Source organism: Plectrocnemia conspersa, unplaced genomic scaffold (assembly GCF_051122295.1).
Source record: "Plectrocnemia conspersa isolate PC_06_02 unplaced genomic scaffold, ASM5112229v1 ptg000001l, whole genome shotgun sequence".
NCBI classification, from domain to species: Eukaryota; Metazoa; Arthropoda; class Insecta; order Trichoptera; family Polycentropodidae; genus Plectrocnemia; species Plectrocnemia conspersa.
This window is the reverse complement of record NW_028277165.1, coordinates 20,175,064-20,196,039: the sequence shown is the minus strand read 5'-3', so window position 1 is coordinate 20,196,039 and position 20,976 is coordinate 20,175,064. Positions and strand designations below refer to the sequence as shown.

Genomic DNA, 20,976 nt, shown 5'->3' with positions numbered 1-20,976 from the left:
TTTTATTATGACTAGTCTCGCAAAGTCCCAGTAATACTGGTTTCGAACTACTTCTGGGATACCAAACGAGAAATGTAGAAATTGTGAATTAAGACCGTACGAACTTGACCTTCATTAATTAGCGCGGTTTGTATACGCTTCGGTATAAAGTAATTGCGATATATGAGAATGTTTATACAGAATTGTTTATAGATGCAATAGCTTGTATTGCTTAACTATATTATGGTAGATGCAAAAATCTACCATAAATTTAAAACATATATTTTTTCTTGTGAATGTTGGATATACTATTAATAATTAAAATTGCACCGAGGGGTTCCTAAAACAATTGTCCTACATTTTTTTAGATTGAAAATAAAACATATACAACAATATTATAAATAAAAACGTTAAGATTGTATTTACTACAAATATTTTCATTCAAATTCAACTATAATAAAAATTGACTGAAATGCTCTAAACGATTAAAAAATACATATATACAAAAAGCTATACTATAAAGATGTTTAATAAATTTAAAAAACTGTAGTAGTAAAATCAGTATATAGTACCATATTCAAATAAAAAAATCACGTGCAGGACATGAAACTATAGTTCTACACTTTGATGCTCCTCTTTGGCATCCGAAAATATTTTTGAATGCGATGCCTCTAAATGGCCTTATTTTCTCATAAAAACGTGTAAATAAATATCCCTCCAGGGGTTCCTCAAGGGTCTAGCCTGGGCCCACTGCTCTTTATGTTATTTATTAATGACATAAATATGGCAGTTACAAATTTAGGTATTCTTAGTAATGCTGATAATTTAAAATTGTTTAGATGCATTCGATTCAGTGATTTAGATTCTCTATGGATATGAGTTTAGTGTAGGAAAGTGCCATACTGTGCCATTTTAATTTTATCGATCCCGTTTAGCATCAGATTATTCCTACAATCTCAGAGAAAACATTTTGGCTAGAGAATTATTTTTGAGAGCAAGTGGAGGTTCTTTCTACTCGTGAACGATGTCTGAAAAAATATGACAAGAAGCTTGGCTTTGTTATGAGCTTTGATATACTCTGACGATACGTCAGTTATTCGCGTCCTCTATGATACTTTAGTTCGCAGCACTATAGAATCAGGATCTATTATTTGGATTCCCCGAATAACCAAATAACCAAATTTGACATAGCTTTATAGGAGAATATTTTATTATTATCCGTTCTTGTATCATAGCGTTGGGATACGATTCATAAAAAAATTTATGTTGCTAAGCATTTCTTCAAATTATTAAAGGATACTTCTCAAAAAATATCGTAAACATCGACTCAGAATTACTAAATGGGCATCACTGACATAGAGATGCAGAAATCTGATTTATAAAATAAACATTTAAGAAACGTGCTATGACTAATTGTAAATAGTCTGCGAATGCCGCGATTGACGTCCAGGGTCCGGAATATCAGGATTCGTTTAAGAATTCTAACGGAAACCAGAACATCCTTTCACAATATGTCAATGGCTCACGACCGTATAAAATATATATTTATATATATATATAAATAAATTTACACGTACACAATTAACATTAGTTTAAAATTTATTATTGTCGTACAGCCATTAACGGGTAATTTAACGCATTCTCCCGCAGTTAGTTTAAATAAAGACGTTACAGGTGTTTTAAATGTCCATATATTTAACGCATGAAAAGGTCTACCGCCACATAAATCTGTCGTTAAATTGCCTGTTTTATTTACTTTTATTGTCTAATATTAATGCATAGAATTACATGTTCGTTTTTAGTATGTACGTTGATTATAAAATATTGTATGTCATAATGGAAAATTTGCAATAAACGTCAGCAACAATGACATTTTATGCAAATCACGTTTTAAAGCCCGATAAAACCTTCTTACATAACGATTTTCTCAAATCTACATTTTCGATCGAACAACTAAAGGAGTTAGTAGTAATACTTGCACATGTAAGTTGCGTTTCAATGTTATTATCGCGAATGAATAGTAAAATCATAAAGTGAATACATTAAACGTAATTCGATGGCTAGAAACTCCGTGAAGTTCTGCGTCAATTTCATGCTATTATTGTCAATTGTCGGTGTGCATTTTTCCATTAATAAAACTGGGTAATAAATGTCAACTAATTATTTTTTTGTATTAAGACGAAAAATCTATTTGTGTTGCAATCTGTATGTATTTAACATTTAATTGCAATAAATGTGTTTCTATCAATATTTGACACAAATAAATTATTGCTTGACAGCAATAATATTCAACTTATTTAACGATTGTAATTTTTTTAATTACTAAATTTTTATTTAATCTACTTTTTAAAAAAACGCGACTTATCTTGTGCAGTGATACCACTGTCATTGCTCTCATAAAATTCAATTCAATTGGTTGAATAGTACATTTTAAAAAAATATCTGGATATATCAGAGCTTTCTATTTTAATGAACAAATTTCTGGTATTTTTGTCATGATATTGTGGATACCAAACTGGCTTCTTCAAAATTAGTAAAATTATTCTTTGCCAAGTTGCTACAATCAGGCCTGCCGATAAGGGTGGGGGGGGGGGTAAGATAGGAAAAAATCTCAAAGCCATTGGGACCGACTCTAGAAAAAAACATAGCAAGGATATATGTATAAAAAAAAGTAAAAACCGACCTCAAATAATGAATATGAACTAAACTACAGTTGATTCCAATGTATGTACTGATGTATTTCAGGTAAAAGTTCCTTCAGTCCTTTTTATACACACATGAAATAAAAGGAGCGGAACATTTCCTTCAAAAGCACCCACTTTTACAGTAAACATTATTATTCAAAGGGACAGATTGTAGTTTTTGACGCGGCTCCGTTTGTGTTAAAATTTGTTTGCAAATTATTGTAATATTTTTTTTAACGTTCAAAAAATATTAGACATGAGAGGAAAAATTCAACGAATGAAAAGTAGCAGTTAATTTAAGTATTCGATCTTTGTCATTAGGCCCTTAATCGTTGTTTTCCCAGGACCTGGGTTCGCTTTTGGCGGCCCTGGTTACAGTAGATACTAATAAAAATACCGATATTACAGTCAAAGGCAAAAAATCTCCAATTTTCTATATACTAACGATACAACTACCAAACTAAATAAAATATAAAGTAGCTCTAATAATCAATATATACTGCAAAATAAAATTAAAAATGAAACTCTTATCAGACATTGACAATTTTATCCATTTGAAAAGTTTGGAAAAGTTCTGTCGCAAAAGTAAGTGTACCAATATTTGCACGACTAGGCAACTTATTAGAGACCTCAGAAGTATGAAAATTTAATTGAAGCATGTAGAAATGCCATTTTATCGATAAATAAGGTTTTAATTGCCTCAAAATTTCTAAAAAGAGTTGAAAAAAAAAGTTTAAAAAGTATTGCATATCATTTTTAAGAACAAGTTATAAGATTTTTTAATTGGATTGTGTTGTTCTGTTCTCAATGGGGAACTCACAGTTACTGTATGCATTTTGTAGGTACTGTTATATTCTTTTATTTTTTTGTATTTTATTTTTAGTTACAGTGCATTTATAGTAAAGTGCTAGTAAGACCCTGCATATTTACAAAATAAATAAAGCGCATAGTGGCTATTTAAAATCAGAAACGTCAAGGATTCAAAAAATAAGGAGATGAATTGAGCAAATTAAATCTGAAAAGGGTTCAAGCATGTGATGTAAAAATACAAGTTTAACTAATAATTTTGACTAAAATCTTATTTTCACATCTAAGATTTGTCCGCAACAATATCGGTTAAAAATGGCGTTATAAAATCAATCGACCGTGTAACATAATCGCCGATCGACATAGCTCGGCGGCGACATCGACATACCTAGTCATAGTCATCGATAGCATAGTAATCGACGGCGCGGGAATGGTAAACCCAGAAGTGGAATAAAATATAGCCAATAAGCTGCCAGTAATTATCACAAATAGTAACCGACCGGCTTCTGACTATCTTGCGATTGGCCGGCGACAACGTAACCACGCAACTTTCGCCTTGACAACTTTACATATTCATTTTTATGCTCATAAACACCATAATCGAGCTCTCACAGGTGGGGGATAGAGAGAGAGAAGAGGTAATCCATTACCATTTTTATTAGGCTGTCCACACAAAATTCGTGCGCGATATTATACGGTAAATTTACTATACGCTTAACCTAAAGCGTGAGCTTCGACTACCTGTTACCTTTGTTCAGTCAATTACGAATAGCAATAACATGAAACGAATGACAAAATCGATTACAATAAAAAGATTATATATGCTAGCGTACAACTAAGTACAGTAAATGTATTTATTTATTCACACTCTATTGTAAATTTGAATAAACAGTCGTTTTAAATTCTACTGCTTATGACGATATCATTATATTAAAAGAACTACTTGATTACAAAAAATATGGAAGATATAAGATCTTTGTATAGCGAAATCAGTTGTAATTCAACAAAATATTTACAATAGTTGTGGCAACAAAAAAACTCTCTGTGTCATCTTTTTTGTAGCGAATATATTATAAATAAATTAAGTATTCCAATTATGCTTTTAAATTAATATAAAAATAAGTAATGCACTTGAATCTAAAATTGTTATTTATTAACATTTTTAAAAGCAAAATAACCAGGAAATTTACCAAAATAAAAAAAATATTTGTGGCAAAATGAAAAATAGTTAGTTAAATAAAATTTTAAAATAATTTACTTGAAGCATTATTTTCCAGCAATAATATTTTTATATATTGCGTTTTATCGTATTATTAAAATATTTTGTTGTGGTATTTTTTATAATGTCATAACATTTTTTAATTGTTCAGTTTATAAAAAAAATCCAAAATTAAAATACTTAAGAACAAGTTAGTAGCTTTAATATGTATCACTATTATATTTATACCATTAGTACGAAACTAAGAGTAGTGTGACATTTAAGCTCAATAAACATTCGATGTACATAATAGTGTTCACAAAGTAGAGAAATAACGCGCACGTGGGAGCGTAAAATTGTTTTCGATTTGTGTCTAACAACGAACAGCACTCTGTATTTTGATAACGAACGACTAAAAACCGGTAAATTGCTATGAATTTGGGCAGCAAATTGTATATTTATTCAAACCTATGCATTATTTCAACAATTTTTTAGAAAATTCAATCATATCGGTATTGAAACATAAGTGTTAAATTGATATTAACACATTAATGTGGGTAAATATATTGACTATCAAAATCGATTGGTATTCTATGCACCGCTGTGATTTTATGGTTGCATAAATTATAAACTATAAAAACGTCATATTTTCATTATAGCTAATATTTATGTTATACGTGTATAATGACTTAATTATCAACCGAATTCACATATATGGATTATAGTAAAACTTAAATTTTCATATATCATATAGACGCACACTTATGAGTTTTTTACTCCTTTCAGCATAAATGTTTACGAAAGGGGAATGCAACACGTTGGAAAGGTGTCACTAATGTAAAACACGCGTATATTTCACCCAAACCCGACGCTTCTAACTATAGAAACTGTTGCAAGATACACGTGTAGGACGAGAAACACGTAAGGATATGTCTAGTTCATATTGTGCATGCGTTTTACCTATAAACAATCTCGGAAAATGATCGTCATCACGATCTTACCACCAAAGCGATCATATTTTATAGTTCGATCGTGTGCTAAGACATGTATCGTGTCACGTATTTGTTTTAAAATTAAGCTATTGACTCGCGGGTATGACACTTTGATTTTCAGTTAAAATTATATCTACGGGTAATAATCTTACATGTTTTTATTCACTAAAATTTGCAGCTGAGCGCACCACTTGAAGACAAACAATCAGTATGAAATATATACTCAATTAATATAATACTTAATCAAGTTAATATAGAAACTATTACATTTCTAAAATCTATAACTATTTTAGCCACCGATTCATAAGCTGTTCATTACACCTATTTTTATCTCATGTTAACGTCGTCCGTAAAACTGAGTTCGCACCATAAAATAATTGATATAGTATAAGTAAGACCGTGCCACCATAGGTGTGACATAACAATATTAAATATTTATGACGCTATTTCGGTAAGAAATCGTTCAATATTAAACTCAGAATACCCGCTCGTAAAGTCAAGTCACAAGAACGGTAAAATATTGCGATCATTCAACGCCGGCCGATTAGGTATGATCGTAAAATCTAAGATCCTTTAATAAGCTAAAATATAGTTCATTTCGATCAGTTAATATACATAACTTTAATCTATCACATGGTTTCAAATTAAAATTGTATAATATATAGTAACTAAACAATAATTAAAAGTAATACATCAATTTAATTTTAATGCTTAAAAAATAATCGTAAATTAACCGAAAAATATGCCAGCTTATTTCGAAATTGACACATGCATAATAACTAAAGTATTACGCCGTCTGGTTATTTTTAACCTTCCGACATACGTGAATAGAGTTAATAACTTGTATCTTTTACACCGTTATAATTGAAACCATAATTTATTGGCGTACCTTTGTCATTTAACGGCATAATTTAAAGTGATTTATAACCATTTCTCGAATGTATTTTTTTACTACGACTACAATAACATTTATAATGTAATGGTTTCAAACAACTCTTTTAATGTTATCTATAAATCATTTCTTCTTAAGATTTATTAAATACGGAAAACTAAGTTATATGGTAAAAAGTATCAGAAATTATGATACAAATAGTCTACTATCGTCGTTTCAAAATTAAAAATCTAATAAGGACGGTGAATTTATAATACGATATTAAAAAAACTAAAATATGAAAATATAGATATTTTTAAATGTTAAAAAGCATTTTTATAAATGTAGACCATGTAATTAAAAACATATTTAGTGATTTAATATGTTATTTAATAATATTCACAATTATCCTAATTGCATTAAAAATAGTAATTTACATAAAAATAGTATATCCCAAAGTTAAAATACATTTTTATTCTACATATACTATATTCTGTGATTGGTTTATTTATTTTCTATGCGTAAATGTAAAAAACATGTATTTTCACCGCAGTGAAATAATTTTTTGCGCTTTTAAAATAAAATGCCAATATATAAATGGAATTTATAAGAATTTCACTATGTGGTGAAATTAGCTTTAACATTTTTATTAAATAAAGAAGCAGATTTATTAAAAAAACAGTGATGTGGATCAAACTTTAAATTTCAAGCTTAAAAGTGCACTAGAGAGTCGCAATTGCGAGAACGCTTTTCTTGCACGCGTTATCTAGCTTCTCAACGAGCAGGGATGTTTTCGGCGATAGTTATGCTGAGCTGGAGAAATTTATATAAGATGATATTCATCTATTGAAACTGTGCACTATAACTGTTTCTTAATTATTATTTTTTAATGTTTATTTGTATATTTACATTTTGTATAATGACTATCATGATGCATTGGAGAAATCTGTCAAGTCATAATTAGCAAATTTGTAATAAAAATTTAAATATAAATAATATCAACAAACGTATTTAAAACTTCATAATCTTACAATCTTGTAACTATTAATTATTGAAAATATTCTCTTAAATAATGAATTAATTAACAAAAATATTGTTAATGGCAATAAACTTAATATTACTTTTTCACGATATAAATAATAAATACAACACTACGTGTAGCGTGTTTTTATTTAATAGATAAATATAAATCAATAGCATTATAATAAATATGACAATACATTGAAGTGTCTATTAGAAAGTCAAGTTTCGAATGTACCATAAGCTGATTTATTTGATCTTCAATGACGATTTTTAACTAAAAGGCGTTGTTAGATCAATGCTTAGTTAGATTAAAATAACAATCCAGAAATTGTTTCCATATAGTCCATTGTATCCATATCTACACACGTCACACTGCAGTCGTTGCATTTGGTTACAGTAAAATTCAATTATGTTCGAACGACTTGATACATTATTCATGCGTTTCCATAATATTGAATATAAAATAATAATAATAAAAATCAACAGTTCTCAAACCTTGAAATTTTATCGACATCTAATCGTTTTCGAAAGATCAGATAACGCTGTATATTAATTAGCGTCAAAATTGTCGATTAATATGCAAAACTTTAAAATCAACAGGTGTCACCAACGCCTTGGGGGTTCCATACATTTTTAACACCTTGAGAATACAAAATCAATTTATACTTGCTTTATGAGTATGTGCGAATATGCATTTATATTTGCAATTAAATATTATTACACAATAAATCAACTTACTTAGCAAATATCCTATAAAAATTCTATAGGTATTGTAATAAAATATAATGTTTATTTCCGACACTGTGACCTAATCGAGAAAATTTCTCATTTACCATTAGTGTCAAGTGGGAAATTCAATTTTAAAGAAGATTATGATATTTTTACCATAAGACGAAAACACCTATGGGTCAAGACTGGATTATTATAAATATGCACCTGGCACGTGTAATTTTTCAGAATTATATTCATATGCATATACATATATGTATATACATATATACAAAGTATGTTGATGTGTTCTGAAAAATATACTTTAACATTTATAAATTTTCTCTTCAACATTTTATGCAAATAAATAATACACGCATACCTTATAAAGTTAAGATTATTCGAAAACGTTCACCACAATGGGTTATATAGACATTGCTAGATACTAATAACTATGTAAAGATGAACTTTAAATAGCGTGTGGGATAATTCTCTCGCTTACTTCGACTTCATTGATATCTTCATTATTTGCAATGCAACATTGACTTTTATACAGGGGTTATTTTATTGATATTATAGTTTGTGGGCGAATAGTATGCAACTCAGTTAAAATCCACACCTTTATGCTAAATCAACTAATAAAATTCAACTTACAAAGTAAGAACAGTACGTAAATTGGTTTACTCACACATAAACAATATGCTCCCTTCTTTATGAAACAAGTTTCGGTCGATATATCGATTTTCTACTGAATTTTACGACAACATTGACCTTGCAAAATTGTCACAAATAACACACAATATTTATCTTAGCCATAAACGAATCTTTTCCCATTATCTCAACCATCGACCTTCAGCAAGTTTCCCCTAAAAGTTAGAGAATCGACAATAACTCGGTGCGATAACTATCGCAACGACTTTTTGTAAGAACATTTGGCTAATTTTTAAGATTTGTGAAGTTATATTTAATGTAATATTTTATATATAATGTAATATTTTATCATGCAAATTATTAGAACAATATTTTGAATGGAAATAATAATTTAAACATGTATCTTAATTTTTTTATAAGGTATGTACAAATGTCACCCTTATTAATTTTATATAACAAATAATTTTACAAACATACTAATTATATATACTATACATATTACTGGTTTATAACTATGTTCATGTTTACAATTTGATAAATAAATTAGAATACAAAATAAAACTTTGGTGCTCATATTTTAACGGAAAAAATTAGAAAACCTTTAAAATAAAATATTGGAAAAATAAACAATAAATTAGGAAAAAAAATTTAGTACATTTCACTGAAGATCTGGAACTATTTATATGTTAAGCCTCTAAAAGGTAAGGTTGTTTTTATCGTAGTCACCGATACACGAGATTAGTGGGTTAGTGTAGTTTCGCGAAATATTTTAATAATATTTGTTGGTATGCAAAAGAGTGTCTTTAATTTTTGATATTTAAAGAGAAATATGCATTTTTTCAAGATTAGTAAAAAAATGTGTATTATATATTAATTCCATAGCTTTATTTTAAATGACTTGCAATTTAGAAAAAAAAAACGGAATTACTAGTGTTACTTTACACCGGGCAGACATTTGTGAAAATGAGTCGAATAAATTATTTATAGATTAAGATTTTATTTTTATAGGTAGGGCTCTTCTTGTCAAATATTAGTCAAAGGTCCGCAATGGCGGCAAGCCCTTCAGAGCGACGTTCCAAAATATGTTTATAAAATTTAAGCTTTTAAATTGCTTCCTGTTCATTTCGAAGGGATGGTTGCAAAGTTTGTTCACGTTTTGTGGAAGAAAATCTCTTTTATTTTGACTGATTTTAATTTTCCACCTTTCAAAATATTAATTTAAGATTTATAAAAATTCTCCATTATTAGTGGATATTTGATTATAATCCGTTCCTATAACTAAGCGCCTATACTTTTTTACATGATCCTCTGAGTTATTGCAGAAAGTTGTATGCAGCTCCTTTCGCATTTAAAGGGCGCTGTCGACAATTAAACTATTTTTGAGATCAAACCTAGATGGCCCTATTTTTAAGAAATATATTATTTTGTTGATATATAAATATTAGAAATAAACTTATAGATTATTTTTTGCAGAATTGTATATCATTCAGAAACTTTTTATTATAAAGCAATTATTTAATATAAAGCATTTATTGCAATATAACAAGCGTTAGCCCAATGCGTTACAACGGCGTAAACGCAATCAATAATTGCGAAGTAAGTTATATACTTATGTATGATTTAAAATAATAAAATATAGAAGTAACAATAGATAAAAATCTATAATAGAATAAACATGTATATTATTATATTTTGTATAAAATCTTTTATATGAAATGATACATAATTTAATGTTTTATTTGAATAATATTTTTGATGGAAGCATCGTAGTGTATATTTATTTATTTGTTAATAAATTTAAGCTTACCGTTAAGTTTGTTATCAAGAACACTAACAATACGCAATTGTTAATGGACGGTATCATTAGTGTTCGACGACGACAATCACTAATGGTAATCTAGTTAGACCCGAGGGTAAAAACTAGTATTATTGAACTAGTCAACGACGCAGATACCAGGTTATTCCGATAAATGAACGCCGTAAACTTTGCATAGTTGTCAAGTTAAAAATTACGTCAATTAACACCAAAGCAAATGAACTTTGTGAAAATATTTTATAAGATATTTTAGTGGAAAGCCAGCCAACCCACGCACTCTCGCCTTGTTAATTCTTAGCATCGAGAATATATTCTCAGACGCTAATTATCATCGGTTGTTTTAAAGATAAGTAAATAAATACTTCGTCATTGAGAAACAATCAAGATTTGCTGACTATATAGCTTACCTATTATTAAAAAATTAAAATAATATTATATGTATAAATCTATGATATATTTTTTTTTTTATAGATTATGAAGAATAATTTCCTAATGAATTTTAACCTAATAATATATGCGTATATTTCATGTCAGAATGCGCAGTGCTAAAATTGACGTAAAATCAGGAATTCCTGATCAAAGTGGGTCACTAAAATCATAAACTAAACTATATATTTAATGATTTCTAAAACTAAAATACAAAGATTGGTTTAGCCATCAATCAGAAAATTTAATACATTCAAATTAAGCTGTTTAAGATAATAACTCAATATGTTACACTATTCCATTATCAACAGTTTAGTGTTAGAATTATTAGACTATTTAATATGAGTCAACCCAGCGTTTAATATATGTACATACATATATTATGTTAATAAAATATTATTGAATATATATTTTTCATTTTTGTAATTTTGATAACAATAAACTATACCTTCAGTAAAACAAATATTTGATCATACATTTCATATGAAAACAAACAACGTTCTTTCAACTATAAATATTATTAAGTGTACACAAAATTCATAACTTTCAGTTTTTTTAATAAAAAAATAATACATCTTTGGAATAATTTTTAACTATATTAAATATTTAATAGTTACAAGTTCATTTTATTATGCTTTAAAGCTCGATTTTCCTTGTATTGGAAAAAATGTTTTTTACGATCATTTTCATAGAACGTTTATAATTGAATACTTAAGTTTACAAACATATCAATAAATATGTACAACACATGTTACTGGTTTATAAGCTGGTTTATATTTATGTTTAAAATTTTGTTATTAGCTACAATATAATTGATAATAAAAACAGGAACATAAAAAATAAAATGTTGGTTGGTAAAATATATAGGGGAGGGGGGAATATTTAGTATGTAATGCGGCTGGTTTTGTTACTTTTATACTGCACAAAATTTTAGGGATGATGGGGGACATTATATTTTAATTGAAAAAGAAGAACTTGTCCTCCTTTGGATACCATATGGTTCGCGTAACCACACTAACTCTTGGTTAGTGTGGTTACGCGAAATATTTATAAAGTATTTTCTGGTATGAAAATGAAAGTGATCTTAAAAGGTTGGTATTTAAGGCCTTTACAAAGTTTTAAAGACTATTAAAAAAAAGTGTATTATATAATATATAATTTTTAAATCTTTATTTTTGCTAAGTTGCAACATAATAATATTACTTGTGTTCCTCCTCAAGCATATGTTAAGATGAATCTGATTGATTGTTTGTATATTAGGATTTTAATTTTTGTGGTAAACGCGCTCTTTTTTAATTAAATATAACCTCAATGACAGTAAGCGAAGTTCTGAAATATTTTCATTAAATTTAAGCTTAGGGTTCAGGTATTTAACGCTTGTTTTTTTATTTTACGTTACTACCCTGTTCACTTAGAAATAGTGGTGGCAAAGTTTGTCTATGTTTTGAAAATATAATTAGCATTGTTTTATTGTGGAAGATTTAAATTTTCCAGCTCTCGAAATATTTACTAACATTTTCAAAAGATTTTTGCAGTTTATTCGTGATTTGTTAAGTAATTTACTCGCGTAAGATATAGATAAATCCTCATATTTTGATTTTGAGACATTGTTCATATCGAGATAAAATAGAACGAACCGAATAAAATTTCCTGAGGAGCACTAGCCAAAATTTTCGGCCTATCGAATGTTTATTATTTAGTGAAACGATATTATTTTTACTTTTCATATATGAGCACAATAAATGGATTTCTAAAATTTGACTGAGTAAAGTTGTTACAACGTCTCCATTGTAATACATCGGACTTACGTCTGATACGTCACAATGGATGAGTAATAAAAAAGTTTATGTGCTGAGTGATTTTCGCGGCCATAGCCGAACTGTTCGTTAGTAGTTTTATTCTCCAGATATTGTTGAAAAAATGTTATGAAACCACTACACCGTATATTTATAATAAACTTAGTGTATAAATAATATGGTAAAGTTAGTTGCATAGTAACGATACGATAAAATATCACATTCAATAAGTATGAGTCAGAAAAGGTTTAGAGTTGAAACGTCGGAAAGAAATATGAGAATAATAGGCGCGCTACGTTATTTGCACTGGGGGTTAAAGTCTGGGGGGTTTATGTCCAGGGGGATAGTGTTCTAGAACCATTTTTAGTATTGTTTTTTTACATCCATAAGATAGTCTATAGTAATATCCTTTAATTACACTAAAATATTATTCCACGAGGTGATCCAATTCGAGATTCCCATGTTTGCAGCACTATAAATCAGACAACTGTCAATAATCATCACGCGTGTTCAAAGTGTCAAATGTAAGTTTGCAACAACACATTCACAAAATGGATTGCTTAACCACCGCTCAACGCGTTAAAATTTTTCTACAGAAATAATAGTTCTATACGAACTGTGTATCGAAATTTACGGGAAGATTATGGTAAATTTCATCGTTCTACTGAGCGAACAATTCGCAACATTGTAAAAAAAAGTGAAAAGGCCTGCAGCGTTAGAAATAGGGTAAGGCTTGTGCAGCATCGTGGCTCAAGTTCAGCCGAGAATATTGCTGCTGTAAGTGAAAGTGTGGCCGAAGACCTGAAATTGTTGATTCGTCGGTGCGACATTTTTCATCTTTACTTGCACCTACGTCCGTATAAAATTCAGATAACACAAAAACCCTAGAAACAGCGAATATTTTACGTAAATTGGGTGTTAGAGCAGCGGGAAGTTATTGCTGATTTTTCAAAGAAAATCATATTCTCTGATGAGGCACATTTGCATCTCTCTGGGTATGTTATTAAGCAAAATTACTGCATATTGGGCAAGGAAAATTCTTATGTAATTCATAAGAGAGCATCTCATGCCAAAAAGTGTGTGTTTAGTGCGCATTGTGGTCAGGCGGCGTCATTGGGTTTTACTTCTCTGAATACGATGGAGGTCGGACTGTAAGGGTCAATGGCGAGCGCTATAGGCACGTGATAAACGAATATTTTTGCCACGAAATATTGATGTGAAAGACATGTGGTTTCAACAAGACGGTGACATTTGCCACATATCAGGTGTGACGTTAAATTTTTTGCGTGAAAGTTCCCAGGTCGTTCTAATGACGTCAACTGGCCGCCAAGATCATGAGATTTAACGCTGTCGGATTTTTTCTGTGGAGTTACGTTTAGGAGTTAGGTCTACGTCGACAAACACAAAACGTTGGAGCACCTAAAAACCAACATCCGCCAAGTTATAGCCGAGATACCGCCCTAAATGTACAAAAAAATCATCGAAAGAGTCCAGAAGCGGCCATTTAATTGATATTATTTTTCATTAATCATGAAATACATAAAATGGTCTATAAATATTAAAAAACTTTAAAATATCCTTGAAGTTATTTTTTTTATAAAAAACAGTTAGGAAACTGAAGATGGATCACCTTTATATGCACCGTTTTTAACCATGTCAAAAAAATAGGTATAAAATCTATTAAAGCAGATTAAAGCTTAATTGGCTTGAACACACCTTCGTTCATAATGTGACTTAAAATTAACCTGATCTCAGACACAGTATGATTGCAATGAAATATCGCTATAAACATTAAAAAAATATTTTCGGTTAAGATAGCTAGCTAATTAGTAATATTAAATGTACATTTAATGCATGTATAAGTCAATATAATTATTATCTGTACTACAACTTATTATAATAATTTAACCAAACATGAAACATGGGATAAAAAAATGAGAAATACTTTACTAGTATCCTATCCTATATACAAATTATTTGTGAACAAAAATTTCATACTACTTCGGGTACTTTTTTAAAACATAAATGCATGGGAGGGTATGCACAGATTACGCAAGCGATTTAGGAAGATAATCCGCTTTCTCGTGATGGAGTCTACTCGTAAATCTCTCATGGCAAAAAGCTAAAAAGTCTGTGTGTGACTTACCGATTAATTATTTGTGGGCCGCCGCGTCCGCCTCGCCGGCGGCTCATCAAAGCATTTCCAATCGAACGCGACACGAAATCGGACTCGACTTTGTGCGGCGGACGGGCCGCGACTCTTCTTCTTCTTCGGCTTCTTCTTCTTCTTCTTTTTTACAAACCGAACTTTTCGTCACCGCACAACGTCGGCTGCTTTTCCAGACGCAACCGATACGAGTGCCACTACAGTAGTCGTCATCGTCATCTCGTCGTCGACGACCGTACAATTTTGCACTTTCACTGTTATTTTTATTTTATTATTTTACTTATAGATCACAATTTCACTGAATTTGTATACTGAGACAGTTCTTGTTATATAACCTGTAACAAAAACAGTACATTTAATTATTATTTTACAACTAGCGAAACAATAATTCACCACATACTTAAAATAAAAAAAATCTACCCTAATTATTAATTATTTAAAAAATAATGTTGGCAATTGAACTTAATAGAGATACATCTTTAATAGTATAATAAAAATCTGATATAAACTACGGCAGTAATCGCGTACTTAAATAAAAAACTTTTGATTATCCGGGCTATTGCTCGGGAGGAAGTGCTCGGATAATTTAAAAACACAAATTATCCAAACTATCAATTTTTATTTGGTTTTAAAATATGAATTATATATTTACAATACAGATTATTATTATTTTTTGTTGATCAAAAAAACTGTGATTCTCGTTTACTTTAGAGAATCACTCAATAATTTTCGAATAAGTTACTAATAAGGATACTAGAATCAAGCGAATGAAATTTTTTTGAGATGGATAAAATGACAGTTAAAAAGGAAAATTGTGATAAATAAAATTTATCTTACTTAAAAATATATATATCAACTTAAATATATACTAATTTTCCTTTTTTTTCTTTTTCTTCCCTAATAAAAGAAAGTGGAAAGAAGGTGAGAGAGGAAAGGAAGAGATCGATAACAAGGTTAATGGCTTTATGCCATGGAACTGGGAAATAAAATATTAGTCACTGTATATACTAATTTTTAAATTGCAATTAATAATAATTAAAAATCTTAGTTTTATCGCGGAATTTACCTTTTAAAAAACTAAATTTGAACTGCCTTTATTTACAGATACTGTAATACATGTTTATGAAAAAGCTTTGTCATATTTCTCGCTGATACCAAATATTTACTATTTTCTAACATTTTACAATATAAATATTGTCTAATATTAAAATAGAAAATAATTTAAAAAAATGTTGTTTATGTGTATATATTTTAGCAAAAATATGTATTTATGATTAGGTCAACAAGAGTAGACCTAAAGAAATTTACAGTTTAATTTGTCTGTTAGTCTAACTTAAAGCAATTAATAGATATTACAAATTATATACTGAACTTGACTCAAAATAATTTTTAAACATAAAAACCACTGGAAAATAAATTTTCTTTTTATCGGTGATTTTTTAAAAAGTAGCAAACATACCTTACGCCAATAGTAACCAAAAATATGAAATAAAAAATAAAATCTCATACAATACTATATTTTTTGAAATGCGGTAATATTTGATTTATTCAACTCTTCAAATACCCATCGATTACCAAACCTTGTCCGACCAATAACTGATATCAGCCAGGATGTTTGCCAGCCCAAAGGGACTTGTCGTATTTGTAGAAACATCGATGTTTATGACATCGCTAAGAGCTCTCTACAAACTTTTCGAACCAAATTATCTCATTTCTTACTATATCCGTCTTTGGCCTTTGAGCCATATATGGCGGCAAATGTTTCGAAACTAAACAAGATCCATTTTCCCACTGTGAGGATTTCACACCTCCTCATCCACCACCGACATTTTTTATTTATTTTATTCACACTTCCTTCAAAACCCTCACACCCTTTTTCACACCCTCTTCGTTCACAAAAAAACGCTATGTAATTATCGAATACTTCCAACTCGATTCCCTGTAGATGAATGAATTCTCGTGCTACTAATTTACAACCAATGCTATAATCAAACAAACGATTTAAGAAATAATGCACGCGGGCGTAAAAGGGTTAAAAATAAACGTTATGGTAATCATATTTGTTTCATATAATTGCTAATTTAAAAAAATACCCTTTCATAATCACAATAAATTTTATAAGGTTTACATGTAAATTTTCCTTAATTTAATGAATATTGATAAGTCGCTTCGAGCAATAATAATAATATTTTATAGTGCAGTTTTAGTTTAACTTTATGATCTAGACGTGTATACATAAAAATAATATTAAATGCAAGCAGTTTATTTTTTTAGACTCTAGATTACTTATGTTCTTAAGCCATCTTATTTCGAACATCTTTACTGAATCTAAAAAAAACATTCGGCTATTATTTATTGTGTGCTCATGGTTGAACTTCTTTGATACGTGTGTATATGAAATATAAACTACTCGCATGAATTCATATAAATTTCGGTTAATCGCTCATAAATTTGAAACGAATTTTTATATAGAACAATTTCAGACGGATAAATGGTTTACGAAATTACATCGGTGGATGTAAATCTATGAAACGTGCTCATTAATATTTATATTTCTGAAAAGTTCATGTATCCTAAATATAAATTTAAAATATTGGTAACACTTAAAGTAATCATAAATGTTTTTTTAAAAAATACTTTTTTGCAATTTAAGATGTAATTTAATTTAATACCAAATAAAATTATTATACAAGGTAAATAATACTTTTTAATAAATTATATACAAATAACTAAAGATCCCTATAGAAACATAGAAATAAAATAAATAATTTAAAAGTCTATTGCAAATGTTATATTATGACTTTTTAAATCATAATAATTTACTTAAACCCAAAATTTAGTAGATGTTATAATAAAAAATTACAAGCGTTCTATCAATATAAAACTTTGCACTATGATATTTTTAAAATAACCGTTTGTAATGCAAGTTGTAATTTAAAAAAAAAAGTATACTTGCAACTTTTTTATTATTCCTGTTTCTAAAACCCAACGTGTAATGTTTTTTTTACCTTTTGAGATAGTTAAAATCAAAAGACAACATTGCCTGCGTAGCATTTATTTATTTACTTTTAATTTAAAACACATGACTGGTTATAATAACTGTACCCTGCGTAAACGTTTTTAAAATATTTCGTGGGTAAAGTCAACACTAATAATTTTAAAATTGCATTTACGGATATTTTAAAATTATTCCATTATAACTATTTAATATTTACTATTTTCCAATGTAAAAGTTACAAATTCGTATTTTAAAAACCGAAACAGAAACATATATCGATAAACCATAAATGACGAAATTCACATATAAATTGCATAAGCATATTATGCTGGTTACATACATATGATAAAAAATATGAATTCTTTAGCCTTTCGAATAAAATTAAAAATAATTTAAAACACTAACTGAATATTTTTTTTTATCGATTTTTTTTTGTGCGAATTTTAATATAAATTAAATAAATAGAAATAAATTAACCGCGATTGAAATAAAAATTATGATAAAGGGTTGGCTATTCCAACGTTTTATTTTGTTCAACGAACTAATTCCGCGCATTTCGGTCATAGTAGATACCGCCGATAAACATCTATTCATATAATATATGTTTTTGAAAGACATAAAAACTGTTGTTTTGTTGAGAAGTGTCTTAATTTCTCATATTTAGAAACAAAATAAAGGCGATTAAAGGACCATGGATTTTGGAGTGGCACTAGCTACTCAGGTATACTGAGAGAGAAAACGACTACAAGTATAGTTTCACTCAAAGACTTTTTCAAATTTCATACAAAATAGTAGAAACGAATATTTCACAAATATTCGATCAATTATTCGAATATTCATATAGTTGAAAATCGGGCGAATAATTCGAATAATTGAATATTCACCTAACTGTAACTAATACATTGATTGACGATTACGATAGACCAGTAATAGTGGCTGATGCTTTGTGTTTTTTAATTTATATATTATCCGGGAGATAAAAATTGATCATCACATATTAGATTTTTCTAATCTCATGGTTCAATATCATGATGATTGATTTAATCAAATCATATATACATATATATAAAAATATTATAAGGATGTGAGAAAGGTTTTTGACCACGTTATATATAAATAGCAGCAAACTTGTTAAAATAAGCAGAGAGATTTTTATATTGAATTCACAGATTTAAGGATATATCTAACTGTATACAGATTCCAAAACTTGTATAAATTTTATTACCACATTGTCAATAAAATATACAGGTATGACTCTAGATTTTTTTATATTAACCAGTGAGTTTCCATTTATTAATGCCCTTAAATATAAATTGCATTTTATAATTGTCAAGCAATAAAAACAAAAAATATATTTTTATTCACCAGCAAAATACATGTCGGTTCATTCATTCTAAAAATTTCATCACTACACTTTCGTGTCTAACAATTCGCAAATACCCGAATCGTAAATTTTATTTTAATAAATTAATTTACTACATCTCTTGCTACTTTTAAAGGTTAGATTTTCATTAGTTCATTCATGTTTATCTAATTTTCTAAAAGGTACGCGAATAAAACATTGTGTGATGTTTTTGATAGTGTTAAATTTATATTATTCATATTATATAAAAAATATTTTTTCACTATTTTAGTTTACTGTTTAACATAATGTATTTTCATACTATATTTAAGTCGTTCAAAATAAAAAGTAATCATCACCTAGTTTTACCTTAATTTAATTTAATTTAATATGTAGTATTTTTTTAGCTTAGTTACATAATAATACACACCCATTTTGACAATTTTTTATAGCTCATTTCTGAAAAATTGATTATGCTTAATGCCTACTTTTGCTTTTGAACGACTAATATTTATGAATTATGAAACCTAAGTCGCATTATTAGGTCATTTTTATACAAAGTGGTGGAATGACATTAATTATATTAAATAAATTTTAAATATATTAAATAATATAGAACAATCTCACGTTTCAAAACAGCAGGTAACCATAAAAAGCATTGCAAAAATATTAGTCAACTCCACGGTCACTGAAAGCAACGCTGCAAAATGTCTTACAATAATACCAATATTTTGTTCACTGACCTAGCAAAATCAAGGATGTACATGAATGAACTATGTTTCTGTGACAAGAACAGAAAAATCAAAACGTGTACCAAGGCGTGTAATTTAAAAATTGATCGAATACTATTATTAACTTAACCCAAAAAAAATATATGTCTTTAAAACTAAAGCTGGAAAATTCAGTTATTGTCACAAATATATAGAATAAAAAAGCAAAGTCACGAATGATTTGTTTTTTACAAACCAATTGTTTTTCATGTTATTTTTGAACATTATTTTAAATTTACTATATCTCGCAATATATTTATTTATTAAACACACTTTTGTAATACGCCCGTGCGCACACACTCGACTCACACTGTTTTTCTCTTCTCTCAGACAAAAATCTCGCACTGTCGACACTGTTTGAATTTTTCGCGGGCTCGTTCGGGGTTGCCAGGTGGCGATTGAGCGAAGGGGTTGTTGCGCGCGTTGCGTGCGCGTGCGCGCGGCGACCGCACGACCCAGACTGAGGTGTCGGGCCGCGCGAACATGCCGAACGCCACTTCTGCTTCGGTGCAGCATGCATCGAGTGCAGAACAGCCACCAGGGTAATTTTCACCGGCGCTGTCATCGGTCGCAGACCATGTGCTGGCAGCGCTGGAAAACAGGCTGGGATTGGGAGGATTCAATCGATATACATATATGTAAATATACAACACACTTTACATAAATTAAAAGAAGGAACACACGCATCGAGTTATTTAGTAGTGGTTAAGCTTAATAAAATATTTATAAATTAACAAGATCTACGCGA

General features: G+C 29.1%; 1 protein-coding gene across 1 annotated transcript in view; it reads right to left on the bottom strand.

The window, feature by feature from the left end:
• The window catches only part of LOC148239146 (uncharacterized), a 112,663-nt gene extending 91,905 nt beyond the window's left edge, over positions 1-20,758 (bottom strand). The window contains exons 1-2 of the mRNA XM_088185843.1: positions 20,538-20,758; positions 15,098-15,453 (exon numbers count right to left, since the gene is read on the bottom strand). The gene's annotated coding sequence lies outside the window, so the exon portion shown is untranslated. The remainder of the gene's footprint in view (positions 1-15,097; positions 15,454-20,537) is intronic.
• Between the last annotated feature and the right edge of the window lie 218 nt (positions 20,759-20,976).